The sequence below is a fragment of the Rattus norvegicus genome, chromosome 6 (assembly GCF_036323735.1).
Source record: "Rattus norvegicus strain BN/NHsdMcwi chromosome 6, GRCr8, whole genome shotgun sequence".
NCBI lineage: Eukaryota > Metazoa > Chordata > Mammalia > Rodentia > Muridae > Rattus > Rattus norvegicus.
Genome location: NC_086024.1, coordinates 143,215,869 through 143,229,110, shown reverse-complemented (window position 1 = coordinate 143,229,110; position 13,242 = coordinate 143,215,869). Strand labels below are relative to the sequence as shown.

The following is a 13,242-nucleotide window of genomic DNA, read 5'->3' as shown; positions in this document are numbered from 1 at the left end:
TGACTTTAGTAAACTTAGTGTCAGCAAGCAGCCCATGGAGAGAGCCTAAAAGAACACACTTGAGATTTCCATGAAGAAGCAATTGTTGCTGTCTGGAACATAAACACCACCCACTGGCCTGGCCTGCTGGCCAGTCGAAGGATGGCAACTGCAGAAGCCAGTTAGCTCATCTGTGGCCAATCCTGAATCTGTCTCTGTAGCTGATCGATCCACAGTGGACTGTGGAAATCAATGAATATGAAATTATCTCTTACATGGCGGGTAAATAAGTGGGAAAGGTCATGCATGCTTGCTGGCTTGAATTCTGCAGCTGACACCGAAGGATTGCACACATTGTGTTGCTCTGTCCTGTTTTACACAGCCAACATTCAGAGATCTCCATAAATTTTTGAGGCCTGTACCCATGGAGCAGCTGTTTTTTTGGGATCCAAAATCTGTGTTCAGGGCTAGGTTGCTTGCTGCTCAGCGTGGGACCAACTTTGTCAACTTCCGACTTGGCGCAGGTCTGGAGGTATTCTGAGATACACCTCAGATAACCTAGGCTGTGGGAGTGAGCCAGCTTCATCATCTTGGCACACATGAACTGCGGACACAAAGGAGGCAGCTGTGAAAGGGGCACACTTCTCATCAGCTGCTCCTCTGGCGTCGGCTCTATGGAGACGCCTCTCTTGAGTGATTTTTCAGCTGTTAATGCAGGCTGAGTTCCACTTCAGTAAATTATTTTATAAACAGCTTATGTATGTTTAAAAGTGATTTACAATCCTCGAAATAGGACACACTAATCCAAAAATCCACACACACCATGAAACTCTGGCAATGCACCCAAATAATATCTGAACAGAGTAGAAAACATTTGCTTCGAGGGTCAAGATGAAGGCCATGTGATGAAAAAAGTGGGCTGTGCTAGGATGGATTGGGACCCCCTTCTCCCATTAGCACCCGTTCCTGTTATTCCCCCTGTTGCATGGCTTCCAGAATGTTCACTCGTAGTGACTGTAATGTCCTTGGGCGGTTTCTGCGTTTGAGGTGAACATCCCAAGAAGCTTAACCTCAGCTATCGCTCGTGTGTGGCAACTGAACTCGTTGATGCTAATGAATTTCTCCCTTGGTAAAATGAGGGTTGGGTAGATGTGCCTCAGGACCTGTCTTTACAAGGTCAAGACAAATTCTTTTGTATTCTCTGCTCCTAGGATGTTGAGTTTCTCAGCATGGCTGCTAATGGTATGATAGATCAGAGTAAGTCGATAAACTGTGAGCCTAGAGATTATAAATGAAGAGCTAGGCTAGAGAAGGAGACTTTGGATAATGAATTAGAAGGCTGTTCTCTACAGGTCCGGCGAAATACTAACACTCTGCATGAATGTACAGTGTTCTATGTGAACAGTGAGTCTGGGTCTGGCAGCTGATCCTGTTGGCTATGCCATAGTAGCCGAGGACTCTGCAAGACTCCTGCCTAGAGCCAGATTAACCTTCCTATGCCCTTTTGCCTTCTTCTTACCAGCCAGTGTCTTAGGGGACTGCAAGCAGAGCTGCAGGATGCCTAGTATAGTGTCTGCAGGGCCAAAGGCAGAAGGCATATCAGGGGTTTCTTGATGTCTACTTGTCTACAGACCCGTTGGGGCAAGAATCTCCTTCATTAAGTAGATTGGTTCAGGGAATCAATGATCTCCTTTAGGCCTAGTTTTCTGGATTGCACTTGTGTGTCTGTTCTGGAGTCCGGGCACAGAAGACAAATCCAGTGGCTTACACTCTTTAGTGTTATAGAAAATGTCATTACCTTTTACTTTAGAGAGATCACCCTCAGGGGTTGGGGATTTAGCTCAGTGGTAGAGCGCTTGCCTAGCAAGCGCAAGGCCCTGGGTTCAGTCCCCAGCTCCGAAAAAAAAAAAATAAAAAGAGAGATCACCCTCAAGTACTTTCTCACCAGGAGTAAAGAACACTTTCAAAACAAGCCACAGCTGGTTTTTACTTTCACTCAAATATTCACACGCCTCTTTTCTCTTCGTGTTTTAGATCCTTAAATAAATAGTCAAACAAATACCAGGATGGGGGAGGGGGTGTTTATCATCTTCCAGGCACTCATAAAAATAGGAATGTGAGCAGAAGTGGGGTCTCTCAGTGGTCAACCCTGAGCTCTCAAGATTGTCCGAACTTCTGAGAGTCCAGCTCTCTCCCCAGTGGGATTTGGGACAGAGAGCTGTGGGACTGAGACAGCTCCAGGCTAAGGCAGAAACCGAAAGGGTCCTGTCCCAGACTGTTCCTGGGTTTGTGTGTCCTGAGGGCTCCAGGCGGGTCCCTAGGAGCAGAAGAGGTGGTTTTACCTCTGCTCTCAGGTGTGGCAGAGCTCCTGGAGACTACAATAAAAGAACTTCTGGGGGACTCACCATCCTTGACTTCAAGCAATATTACAGAGCAATAGTGATAAAAACTGTATGGTATTGGTATAGAGAAAGGCAGGTAGATCAATGGAATAGAAGTGAAGACCCAGAAATGAACCCACACACCTATGGTCACTTGCTCTTTGACAAAGGAGCTAAAACCATGCAGTGGAAAGAAGATAGCATTTTCAGCAAATGGTGCTGGTTCAACTGGAGGTCAGCATGTAGAAGAATGCAGATCGATCTATGCTTATCACCCTGTACAAAGCTTAAGTCCAAGTGGATCAAGGACCTCCACATCAAACCAGACACACTCAAACTAATAGAAGAAAAAGTGGAGAAGAGCCTTGAACACATGGGCACTGGGGAAAATTTCCTGAACAGAACACCAATGGCTTATGCTCTAATATCAAGAATCAATAAATGGAACCTCATAAAACTGCAAAGCTTCTGTAAGACAAAGGACATTCTCAATAGGACAAAACAGCAACCAACAGTTTGGGAAAAGATCTTTACCAATCCTACATCTGATTGAGGGCTAATAGCCAAAATATATGAAAGAACTCAAGAAGTTAGACTCCAGAGAACCAAATAGCCCTATTAAAAATGGAGTACAGAGCTAAAGAACTCTCAGCTGAGGAATATCAAATGGCTGAGAAGTACCTAATGAAATGTTCAATATCAGGGAAGTGCAAATCAAAACAACCCTGAGATTCCATCTCACACTAGTCAGAATGACTAAGATTAAAAACTCAGGTGACAATAGATGCTAGCAAAGAGGTGGAGAAAGAGGAACACTCCTCCATTGTTGGTGGGACTGCAAACTGGTACAAACACTATGGAAATCAGTCTGGAAGTTCCTCAGAAAATTGGACATTGTACTACCTGTGGACCTTGCTATACCACTCCTGGGCATATACCCAAAGGAAACTCCAACATACAACAAGGACACATGCTCCACTATATTCATAGCAGTCTTATTTATAATAGTCAGAAGCTGGAAAGAACCCAGATGTCCTTCAACAGAGGAATGGATACAGAAAATGTGGTACATCTACACAATGGAGTACTATACAGCCATCAAAAACAATGACTTCATGAAATTCATAGGCGAGTGGATGGAACTAGAAACTATCCTGAGTGAGGTAACCCAATCACAAAAACCCACATATAATATGCACTCACTGATAAGTGGATATTAACCCAAAAGCTTGAATTACCCAAGATGCAAATCACAGACTCATGAAGCTCAAGAAGAAGGATGACCAAAGTGTGGATGCTTCACTCCTTGAAAGGGGGAACAAAAATATTCATAGGAGGGATATGGAGGCAAAGTTTGGAGCAGAGACTGAAGGAACAGCCATCCAGAGCCTGCCCCACATGTTGCACACACACACACACACACACACACACACACACACACACACACACAGCCACCAAAATGCTGACAGGAGCCGATACAGCTGTCTCCTGAGAGGCATAGTCACAGCATGTCAAATACAGAGGCGAAGGCTAGCAGCAAACCATTGAATAGAGAACAGGGTCCCCGTTGGAGGAATTAGAGAAAGGACTGAAAGAGCTTGAAGGGGTTTGCAACCCCACAAAAACAACAATGCCAACCAACCAGGGCTCCCAGGGACTAAACCACTACTGAAAGAGTATACATGGACTGACCCATGGCTCCAGCTACATATGTTGCAGAGGATGGCCTTGTTGGGCATCAATGGAAGGAGAAGCCCTTGGTCCTGCCAGGCTGGACCCCCCCCCATCCCCTGGTAGGGGAATGTCAGGGCGGGGAGGCGGGAAGGGGGGAAGGGGTGAAGGGGTGGGTGGTTGGGTGGAGGAATACCCTCATAGAAGATGGGGGATGGGGGATGGGATAGGAGGTTTATGGATGGGAAACCGGGACAGGGGATGACATTTGAAATGTAAATAAAAAATACAATAAAAAAAACAAAACAAAGCAGGAGAACCATAGTCTAGTTCTCACAGGACTCACACTGTCACCAGCACAGGTAGGCCTTACAGTTTCCACCTTCATTGAGTAGTGTAATGAAAACTGTGTTTGAAGAAAATGGGTGAACATTCTATGGTGCTCATTGCTCAAGTCAAGACTGGGTGAGACACACACACACACACACACAGAGAGAGAGAGAGAGAGAGAGAGAAAGAGAGAGAGAGAGAGAGAGAGAGAGAGAGAGAGAGAGAGAGAGAGAGAGTCTTGCCTTACAAGTTACAAGTCTTAACCTCACCCAAACTCAACCTGTACATAGGACCAGGACTGCGCTGTGAGTTCCCCTGGGACAGGCTCTTTGTGTTGGGCTGTACCTGGTATTAGGGGAGTCAAACAGGATATATTTGCTGGACACCAAGTCCTAGAGAGAGTTCTAAGACATGCACCCTCTGAGTCTCCCTCTGGTACTGTGAGGCAAAGAGATTGAGTCAGGCAGATTCTCTACCCTGCACCGCATGACCTGGATCTTTGGAGGATAACTCTTCTCATTCTTGGGCCTTTTGCTGAAACATAAATCCCAGCTGGGATAACTAATAAAAACTGTAGTAAGACCCAAAGCTGTGTACAGTGATTAGCGCGAACAGATGCTAGTGCATGAGAGCTGTTTTTCCGCAGCCCTGACCTACTTCAGTGCAAAAGCACTGCCAACCCCCACAGACTGGTGACTGCAAATCACGTCTCAGCGGAGCCTTGATTAATTGGTACTTTGTTTTTCTACTTAAGCATCTAATGAATTATTAATCTTTGTTGGGAATATATAAATTCCAACTTGTCTCACAGCTGGAGGAGCAAGGACTTTGTGTCAAGGTGAGAGCAGTGAGCTGCTGGAGCCATTCGTCAGTCATCACTAGGGGGATGTCTTCCCCCTGGGGCAGTTCCAAGTGTCTCTGAGGAGGCACAGAGAAACACAGCACACACTAGTGGGCTGAGCAGTGTGAGTTAAAGACACAGCATTCAGGTCTAACCTGAGTGTCAGATGGGTGAATTATAGTGAACACCAGTATGGGATTGCTCTGGCAGGGGACAGGGAAGTCAATGGCTTTGCAGTTCCTGTAGGAGCTGTAGGTTCCCTTCCTTGGAATGTTCCTTCTGTGTGTCCTCCCCAAAGACCTGTCAAACAAGACAAGCCTTTTTTCAGAATGTAGCACCCTTTGGATGGTTCCAGAAAAGAGAACCGAAGTAAGTCATCCTTTCTTAGTTGGGGTTTTACTGCTGTGAACAGACACCATGACTTAGGCAAGTCTTACAACAGACAACATTTAATTGGGACTGGCTTACAGGTTCAGAGGTTCACTCAGTCCATCATCATAAAGGCGGGAGCAGGGCAGCATCTAGGTAGATATAATGCAGGCAGAGCTGAGAGATCTACATCTTCATCTGAAGGCTGCTAGTGGAAGACTGACTTCCAGGCAGCTAGGATGAGGGTCTTATGCCCACACCCACAGTGACACATCCTCTCCAACAAGGCCTCACCTCCTATAGTGTCACTCCCTGAGTTAAGTTTATATAAACCATCACAAGGACTAAGACCTCATACATCAGAAAGCCGGTGCCCTTAAGGTCTGAGAAAAGTCCCATATGGCACAGATACCACAGGTTGGTGGAGTATAAAGCTAGGTAGTGGGTACAGATTCCTTTACACGATCAATGGATAAGTCTCTCCCAAGTCTGAGTTGATAGAGTGTAAGCCAGACGAAGAAGAAGGATAAGAAAAGAGAAACGTCGAGAAAGGAAAAGTTCAGTTACTTTCAAGCCACTCTGCTCCTGATGGTATGATGAGGCTAATTCCCCAAACCAGAAAACTCCTCCATTCAGACATCACTTTGAGACGAGGGGTTAGAAGACAGATCAGCCCAGCCACAACATCCCAAGACCTATGGCCGTTAAAATCTCGTGGTTCCCAAACCTGAAATAGTTACTATCTGCCTATTTACACGAGTTTGCTGACCCCTGGAGACCTGGTTTGTTCTAATGTGTGATGTGACAACTGCAGCAGGTGTCTGGGAGCAAATGTCCTGCCTCCACATTTCCAAGACACAGTTGAACACAGGGATCTTCTGACTTGTTTCTGTTTTTCACAGAACCTGCTGGCTACAGTTTCAATCCCTCCCATTCCTCTTTATGAATCTCTCCTTGGTAGTGTGGCTGGGTCCATTCTTGCCAGCTCTCTGATTACTACACCCTCTAACCCAGTCCCAGATGCTTCAGTCAAGGCCTCACTTGCCTACATAGACTCTGCGTAGGGCAGGGACACCTGAGCACAGGATAACCAGTAGGCTGAGGCAAAAAGGCTGGAAAGAGTCGGTACTTTTTTGGCTTCATATGATCATAGATTCTCCTTGAGGGCACTGCTTAAAGACACAAATGACCAGTGCATACTCTTTGGTTGGTGGTTTAGTCCTTGGGAGCTCTGGGTGGTCCAGTTAGTTGATATTGTTCCTCGTATGGGGTTGTAATCCCCTTCAGCTCCTTCAGTCCTTCCCTTAGCTCTTCCATTGGGGTCCCTGGGCTCAATCCCATGGCTGGCTGTGAGCATCTGCATCTGTATTGGTCAGGTGCTGGTAGAAACTCTCAGGAGACAATCATACCAGGCTCCTGTTGGCAAGCTAGATGGAAGGAGTCATGGCTCCAGATATATATGTGGCAGAGGATGGCCTTATCTGACATCAATGGGAGGGGAGGCCCTTGGTCCTGTGGAGGCTTGATGCCCTAGCGTAGGGGGATGTTAGAGCAATGAGTCAGAGTGACTCCACAAACAATAAGGACTATGGTTGTAGCCTTTGGTTGCCTTGCATAGGTAAAGCCCTATTTCTGAAGACACTGTATACTTTAGCAGAAAGGGCTTCAATTATTCCTGCTGGGTTTAACCTGAAAGCCTTCTTTCTGTGGTGTAGCTTCCACGGTGCCAGAAAATGCTATGAAAGATGTGAAGGGAGAGAAGCAATTAATAGTCCAGCCCAACCGTGACATCTAAGACCACAAAAATCACCATCAGGTCATTGGTGGATTTGAAGGCTACTCAAGAGGAGGCTACAAGTCCCTGGTAACCAGAGTCCCAACCGACTTCCTGGGCTTAGTGAGGTCATGGATCTTAGAAAAGAATCTACTACTGTCATTCTTTTTGATATTTTCCTTTTGCATTTATCAAGTAGTTCTTGAAAATATCATTTGTAAATATGACCTTTGCAATGGATGCAAACCCTCCTTCTTTGTCAAATGAAATGTTTTAAGATTTTTATTTTAATCTGATACGACGACGAAATTCTTAAATTATGGGAATGTTCTAGTGTCATTCTTTAGGTGTGACTTCTAAAAACTGGCATAGTTTCATATTAGATGCAATCTAAAAATGTGCCTTTTAACAGAGAAAATAACCTACTGGTCACTTAAAAATTTTATTCGAAAAAGCAAATTATTTTAAAAAATCAGTAGTTGTTTTAAATATGTATGAATTTTATCTACTCTGTCATCAAAAGTTACAAGTTTATATAATAGACTTTTTTTTTTAATCCATGCTCCAACTTAGGTCTGTTTATAGGATGCTTGCTTTAGGTCTAAAGACACAAATGGGACCAAAAGAAAAAGGGTGGAAATGCGCGGTATATAAACAGGCAGCCAAGGACAATATGTGAATGGGGCGTGATAGACTTTAAGTCAGAACAATATACAGAGGCAAAATATCAACTCATTAAAGGCCCAGTATGTAAAATATAAACCAATTATAAAATGTATGACACAGTGGGACACCATAAAGTAAGGGGAGGGGCTCTTCACAGAACCAAAGACACAGGGAGCTGTGTGATACTGACTGAAGATCTCAATACCTGACTTCCAAATTCATTCGTTCTAAAACTCCTAAGGTGCTCTAATGAGACAGAGCAGTTGAGGAAGAAAGAAGCTGAACTTCAAACCTATCACAAGAATCAGTAATCAACAGTGAAATTCTGACATATGGATAGACAGATGGACCAGTGCCAGAACCAAACACTGCATACAGGGCCAGTGGCCAGGTACTCCTCAGACATCCAAGACCATACAATGAGAAAGAAGAGCCTCTTCAGCTTGGCGTGTGTGTGTGTGTGTGTGTGTGTGTGTGTGTGTGTGTGTGTAACTGGTGTCCATAAGCGAAACAATGATGCTGGACCCTAATGAGCTTGTTATGACTCAGTGACTTCTGTAAGATCTCTCTCTAGACATAGCCTCATTCTGAATCCATTCTGAACGGGCAAGGACTCACTGTGCAAGCTCTTGCCACACAAGATGGCCAACGCAACTGTTGGGTCTTAGTTTAAATGCAGTTTCAGAAAGATCTGAAAGTGTAGAAATTTATTTTTGGAAGTAGACAAAGAGCATGCCCCTTCCAAACCACTGTTCCCTGATTGTGTGGCGCCCTTGATGCTAAGGAAACCCACGTGTTACAAGGAGGAAAGTGAGTGGTCAGACAGACCGCTGTGTGTCTGTGTATTGAAGTTCCATACACACACACACACACACACACTCACTTAGCATCGCGTTTCTTGGTGAACTGGCTCTTTGTCTCTATGAAGAGATGCCAGTGGCAAGATGGCGTCTGTACTGCGAAGAGACACCACGCTGGTTAGCGCGATGGTCTACTCGCACAAAGATCGCGACTCTGCCTGTGGAATGAGCCAAGCCCTCCCCGTTTTGCCGTTCATCCGATCAAAAGTGGCTGTCCTTCACTTCGTTACATAATATCATTGCTAGGTGAGTAACTAGATCATGTAATTTGTGCTGCATTACTCATGGTTTGCTTGACAGAGTTAATTACTGTGAAGAATGCAGTGGTGGGAGTCTCAGGCTTCAGGCTGGGCAAGCAGCTTTCATGCCGCTAGATGCTCCCAGGTGACACAGGCTAGCGAGCTGGTGCTTCTGTGCATGGATGGCTCTGCCCATGGTCCTGACCTCATTTTTTTCAAAAAGAGCCATAAACACTCCTGAAGGCACATGGTTGTCAGAAGTGGCACACAGCACTCAGTCCTTGGAATCACCTTCAAGTGGGCTGCAAAGAGTCTCTATTCTATAGTCTCAATAACTGTGTAGTCATTCTTTAATGATGGAACACTAGATTATTTTAGTTTTTTTTTTTTGAAAATATCATTGCTATGACTGTGTTTAACTTGGAGTATTAAATTAGGAAAGAGCTCCAGAAATAAAATTACCGGGTTAAGTGTAATATAGTTTATTTTTGGGATTTAGAGCAAATAGGTTACTTATTTATTCATTTATTCTTACTTTATAACCATTGTTGTTGTTTTGGTGGAGCTAGCTGAGGTGGCACAGGTGAAAGGCAGGAAGGGAAGGCCTGACAAGCAGGAGAATCGGTGGGCTAGGTACCCAATCCACAACGATGGGCCTTTGCACCCTACTCTTTAAGCAACAAACCCAACCACCCAGCTAGTTAACCTGAGCAATCTGCTGTCAGCTCAATCTGCTGTCTGGCCAGCGCCTAGCCTGCCGCCCCACCCCCACCCCCTGCAGAGGTGGGCGAGGAAGTCTCAGGATCCTGGCGGTTCCTTCCATTCTTGGATTTAAAGATGGCTGCATAGTCTGCGCCAAAAGTTGTGCTAAAAAGCACCACCAAAATGCCTACAAATGAGTGCTTTGCTGAAATGCTGAAGAACAAACAGCCAATAATAAACAGCCGGTAATAAACAACGGGCTTTGATGTGGCAGCAGCCTCCGATGCCGGTAATAAATGCTGCTGCTGCCGGTGCCAGAAACACAAGACTGGCCCAGAAGTCGGAGAATAGACCCTCTGTCCAGGCAGCATTAAAACTTAAGCAGAAAGAAGAGCTTAAGGCCTGAGTAAGAGTAACATCTAGCCATGTTTAGGCCGACCCACAGGTGCTCTTGCCAGGGGAGCAATTAGAGGCAGAGGCCTGCCTACCCATGCCTTAGGGGCTGAATGCGGCTTCGAGAGTGGAGGAGCTGTAGCTCCCCGAATGGGCTTAAGAACAGGTGGTGTTCATGGTCTTGGAGGTCCTGGGAGAGGGGAACCTAGGGTGTAGAGCTATGTACGGATCATATCAGAATCGGTGGGACAGCTCTGGGTGTGATAGGTCGGAGAAGAGGGGGCTTTGGTGGTAGAGTTCAAGGTCATGGAGGAGGGAGAGGTGCCCTTATTCACCCTGTATAACCAAGGAACAGCGGGACAAACAATTGGATGGATACATGTAGAAAACTAAAGGACACCTGGGTGCTGAATCGGATATCTACAGCCACAGACAGATCCTGAAAACAGTGATTGAAACCTGATTGCCTGCCTGCCCCTCTAGTTAAAGTCTCCACTTCTATAAAACTGCCTTGAGAAAACGAGAGAAGAAACCCGATTGATGGGGAAAGGACTTATCACAATAGGCTCTGGACTTAACTGCAACCAGCTGTGTGTTTTGTCGGTTCCGTCTACTTTTTGACAGTGTTATATGAAACCCCATTTCCCCCTGATTTGGTTGTTTATCAAGACTTCTGTTTGCACGGGAATACATTGGGTCCTGAGTAGGACAAGTTTCCAGCCCCTGCCTCACCTGTCGTATACTCTGACATGTAAAAAAGTATTTCCTCTGTTCATTTTTATGATCCCAGAAGGACCCAGTGTTCTCCTCACTAGTGGTCATCTCTGAAAGAGGTAGACTTCCACCTCTTTCTTAAAAGTTACTTGTTAACAGCTAGAGACAAAGGTGTGTCTGCTATGTAGATGTGTGAAGGCAGGAAATCGGAAATGTTGGTACTGCTACTGGGCCATGGAGTGGTTACACATGGTAGCAACTTTGATTTGGTCAAAGTTGGTGTTGCCTATATGGATGCTACATAAATGGTACCTGGCGTGCTGACTTAGGTATGTACAAGTTACATCCTAAAATAAGAGTTTTCAGCCCTATAGAATAGAAGTAGCAGCCATTCGGTGTGGCAGAAGAGACAAGGGTGAGAGACGGGTTGCAAACTGCTGGGAAGGGGTCATGTGCTGTTAATGTGGAAATGCTGTTACCTACGGTTATGCAGACCCAGTCTGGGTCTGATCCTCTTAACTGGTTGCCTTTGATCCTCTTGAGATGTAAGTTCAACCATATTTTGTCAGCTGCTGAGTTTCAGTGGAATCTTGTATTTCTGGTTCATTGTAACGAGTTGTTCTCTCAATTAAAAGGAAAAAAGAAAGTAGAGTGCATCAACTTGGGAATTGTTATGTTGCAGGGTACAGTGGATGCTATACTTTGATAATTCGTCGTATTAAAACCACCAAACGTTTTTCACCACGCTATGCGTGGCTCGAGCTTTCTGTTACTGTCATCTTTAGAGGCCACTAGGGCACCTCGCTTTAATTTACTTATTTGGAGTATGCATCACTTTCTGTGTTCTTCCTGCACTTTAAGTTTTTGGTAAAGAGGTTCTCAACCAGTCTATTCTAGCGCACATGGTGGCTCTGGAGCTACGAGGCAGTAGCTCCTACCAGTGTAGGGCACATTTGCGAGATGCCTGGGTGAAGGTCTCTCCTCTGTTCTGCAGCGTAAGTCATGTTGGCCTTTGGACGTGGTTATCAGAGACCCTGTAGGGAGGTCAGGGAATCACTGTCACCAGAGCACAGCTTGGTTCACTGGACCCAGAGTCTTGTGGAGTTCATGTCATTCCTGATGATGATCACTGATCCCAGTGACCTGCCCTAGCTGTGATACTGTCCTATACATGCTGCCCTGATCCACTGTGGCTCCCAGCAATGGAGCTGCTTCCACATTCAGGTGCGACTGTCCCAGGGGAGAGCAGGAATTGCCAGTCACTAGGGTCTCATTCTGAACCTGGGTGGAGAGCCCTGAGAAGCCAGGGCTGGTTTAGGATTGAACTCCTGGCACCTGCCCCCCTTCCCCATCCCCAACCTGTCTGTGCGTGGTACTGCTCTGTAGAGGTCTTGCTTTCGGCTTGAGACTGAGTTTGCCCCACTCTGTTATCTCCTTTGCCTTGGGCCCTGAAATGGTTTGAATATGCTTGGCCCACCAAGTGGCACTATTTGGAGGCATGGCCCTGTGGGAGTAGGTGTGTCACTGTGGGCTTTAAGACCTTCATCCTAGCTGCCTGGAAGTCAGTATTCTGCTAGCAGCCTTCAGATGAATATGGAGAATTCTCAGCTCCCCCTGTACCATGCCTGCCTGGATGCTGCCCTGTTTCTGCTTTGACGATAATGGACGGAACCTCTGAACCTGTAAGCCAGCCTCAATTAAACGTTGTCCTTATTAGAGTTGCCTTGGTCATGGTGTCTGTTCACAGCAGTAAAACCCTTACTAAGACAGGCCCTTAATCCCATGACTACCTGGATCTTAGGTTCTGTAATACTGTGCTCTGCTGGCAATGCCTCTTAGCCCTCTGGGTCACTCACTATTGCAGCTTTCCCACAACCCCACGTGGCCGTCACCTCTAACCACTGAGCCTCACCTGGACTGCTGTTCTCTGACCCTGCCCAATTCCGCTGCTTTCACTCCCTCCCAGGAGAAGGGTTCTTACTGTCACAACTCATCTCCCTGACAAAAGAGCCCTGGAGAGAGGGAAGAGGCAGGTGCAGGGAGTGAGGGCCAAGGGGTAATGAATTGGAGGCTCTGGGATGAGCAGGCCTCACCAGAAGTCAAGTACTGGAGTTCCAAATACAAACCCCTAACTCACATACACTGGGCCTAGATGAATCCTCAGTGCCACCAGCAGAGTCAAGAATACTTTCTCTGGTATCACCCAAGTGGAAGGAGAACAGGTAAAGGCCTGTATTGCAATAGGAAAGTCAGCACATCAGCAGCAAGATGTTGGGGGCACGGGGAGTTATTGTGCTGTGTCTTTAAATTTGAAAGAAGGGTA

At 46.0% G+C, this 13,242-nt stretch overlaps 1 pseudogene; it reads left to right on the top strand.

Moving 5' to 3' along the window:
• The first annotated feature begins 9,947 nt into the window (after positions 1–9,947).
• On the top strand, positions 9,948–12,635 carry Chtop-ps1 (chromatin target of PRMT1, pseudogene 1; annotated as a pseudogene).
• Positions 12,636–13,242: the final 607 nt, after the last annotated feature.